The 2,925-nt window shown below is 47.7% G+C and overlaps 1 long non-coding RNA gene across 1 annotated transcript; it reads left to right on the top strand.

The window, feature by feature from the left end:
- The first annotated feature begins 135 nt into the window (after positions 1 to 135).
- On the top strand, positions 136 to 1,176 carry LOC123025764. The gene is made up of 2 exons (XR_006415177.1): positions 136 to 332; positions 1,066 to 1,176. It is a non-coding gene; the product is annotated as an uncharacterized LOC123025764 (long non-coding RNA).
- Positions 1,177 to 2,925: the final 1,749 nt, after the last annotated feature.

Below are 2,925 nucleotides of genomic sequence, written 5' to 3'. Positions count from 1 at the left end.
CTCAAATTTAAAAAGTGAAAGAAAGTAGTAGAGAAAGTTTGAATGCGATAAGATACCCCAGGCAGCATTAAGCAACCACCCAGTCTTTATCTAAGTCAGTCCCAGGGACCAGGCCGACCTGCAAAGATATATTTCAGACCGTCAGTCTTGTGATCTGCAGTCGAGGGATGTGGCTGCACCAGAATGTGGCAGTTAACAGAGGTCCCAAGTGCAGGCGATTCGCATGTGCCATCGGTGGTCTTGAGGAGCTTCTGCTGCTGAGCAACCTGTATGGAGACGGGGTCCAACCATCAGTCAACTAGTCACCACGAAAGAAGCCTGTGTCATCAAAGGTGGGCATACCACAGGGGAAGGCAAGATTCAATTTTGGCTGGCCGGACCAAGATGTGCATTGACCCTGGTCTTGTCCCGCATGCCGCAACTGCAGGCCACATTGGAAAACAGTGGTCTATTTTAAAGTGAAAGCACTCCTCGATGTGGCCCCCACAATTACAGCCCCCCCCTCACCTGGGGAAGGTCCAGTGTTGATCTGCATCACGTCCACCAGGAGGAGCTCTTTTGTAAAGCTAATTGGTCTTGATTGACTAGGCCACCCCAGATACTTTGCAACAGGCAACAAATGCTTGGGACATTCATCTCCTCACCTCGTTCCCTCTCCTGTGAAGATTCTAGTGAGGCTTACCTGAGCTGTTACGTGATGGAACTGCATCTAGGGTGACAAATTGTGACTATTGCCACAAACCAAGCGGCCGAGTGGGCCAAATGGTGAGGAGAGTTTGCCATGACTTTTGGTCCTCCTTTTTGAAGAAGTTGGGAACAGACCTTGGTTCAGGCTCATAGCTGCCATTTATTAATTAATTGGCTAAATCATTTCTCATAGCAGAGAGATGGTTATCTCATGGAGCATGGTTTGGAAATCAACAGAGTAGGCCAGTTGTGTAGTGCACTGATCACCTAGATAAAGAGACATACATTTAAAGGTGCAAACAAGAACTTAGGAAAATCAAAATTAATGTTAGGGAAAGCATCGAATCTATGGAAATAAAATGTTCTCTCTCTTAACAGGCACGGTTCTAGGTGATATGCTGCAAGACCATATCTGTGATTTTGTACCAGATGCTTGAAATGGAAAGAAAGCCACCTGCTGGCAAAATGAAATTATCTAACAGATCCTAATATGGGAAAGGAATGGAGTGTTTGTGATACTTCACAGGTCTGCAGCTGAAAACACCTTCTGTAATTGCTCTGCTGCGGCAACCAGAGGTGATGCCGTTAAATTCAGTTATTGCTGGAGTTCTGTGGAGTGTGTGCTTTGCATATACAAGGTCACTCCTTGGCATTTTCAGGTAGTCGAGGAGAGAGATTGCCCAAAACCCTGCAGAGAAGCTACTAGCCTGAGCAGGCACTGCTAAGCCAGATGGGTCCATGGCCTGACTTGGGAAAAGGCCGCTTTCTGTGTGGAGGGTATCAGATGCTGTCTGGGCAAGGGCCATGGCTCAGTGTCAGAAAGCATGCCTTGCATGCAGGAGGTCTCTGGTGTGGTTCCCAACATCCCCCAGTAAAGCTGGGAAAAGTCATTCTAGAAACACCAGAGAAATGATGCTCATCCATACAGGCAACAGGGAGCGAGCAGGTACCGGGCAGGTTTTCAGTGTGATGTTATTCCCAAGGGAACAAGCCTTAAGGGCTTATGCATGGCCCATGAGGAAGGCTTTCTCCTCTGCAGTGCTCAGCCACCTTTCACGAGTAGCTTATTTATTATATTTATAGCCCACCTTTCTTCCTTGCACTGAACATGCAAGTGGCAAACAGTCACTTTTGCAGGTATGCTGCCTATGCTAACATCTGTGTTAGCTCTTTATTCGTTATATTTATATCCCACCTTTTTCCTTGTAAGGAACTCAAGGGGGCTTCCATAATTCTTCCAATGGTCTCGGTCTTACCCTTCGAGTAATAATCCTGTGAGGGAGGTTGGGCTGCGAGTCTGTGCCTGGCCCAAAGTCGCCCAGCGGGTTCCGTGGCTGAGTGGGGACCAGATCGCCTGCGTCCCAGACCCACCCTGCCTCTCATTGAGCCACAAGCAAAATCCTATGCATGTTGGGACATCAAAGAAGTCAGGAGCTGCAGGTGCTTTAATCAGCTGTGCTGGTTCCGGCATGCAGAGCATCACAGTGCTTTTTACCTGCCTGCACAGAATTGTGCCCCAAACCTAGCCTACAGGAGGAGGAGGGATGGTGGCAGAGCACATTCTCTTCTTCTGACTGCAGAATCCCTGTCTCATCTGGGAGAAGGACTGGGGCCCATTCCCCATCATGCTAATTTTCCACTTACAGGTGGTGTTTTCCATTTAAGAAAGAGCTAAAAGGTGATTCTTGTGCCCGCAGCAGCCTGATGTGGTATAGCCTCCCTAGGATGTGGGCAGTATCACCTCATTCTACTGCACATCCAGAGACATATGTAGTTGTGTTGATGGACCTTTAACATTGGTAGGTTATAAACCTCAAGAGGGAGGAGAAAGAGCATTTTGGGAGATGGCTGTGATCATATACATCAGGGAACAGGGGAGCTGTGCAGCATTGGTAGTGCTGGTGGCAATGGAAATACCTTTATCAGCCCAGCCAAGGAAATACTCCACCAAAGGGGCGAGGTCTGTGGCCTGGAGCCTAATGGAATTGGTTTGCTTCTTATTTGTAGGAAGGTTTAAGCAGCAAGTGCATGAATCCACAACTCCAGGTAGCAGCTATGGGGGCTACAGTAGCATGGCCGTTTCTATATTGTGAAATAAAGAGAAAAAGCAGGAAAAGGAAAACAGAATAAAGAAAGGACAAAGGCAGGATCACTGGTGGTTCTGCACAGGTTTGCTAGCTCAAGCTGAAAGCCATGGGCATCCATCTGGAAGTAACTTTCACTGAGTTAAAATGGGAT

The sequence above is a fragment of the Varanus komodoensis genome, unplaced genomic scaffold (genome assembly GCF_004798865.1).
Source record: "Varanus komodoensis strain SLA01 unplaced genomic scaffold, ASM479886v1 scaffold29_1, whole genome shotgun sequence".
Taxonomy (NCBI): Eukaryota; Metazoa; Chordata; class Lepidosauria; order Squamata; family Varanidae; genus Varanus; species Varanus komodoensis.
Note: the sequence above shows the minus strand (reverse complement) of the source record. Positions and strands in the feature narration are given on the sequence as shown.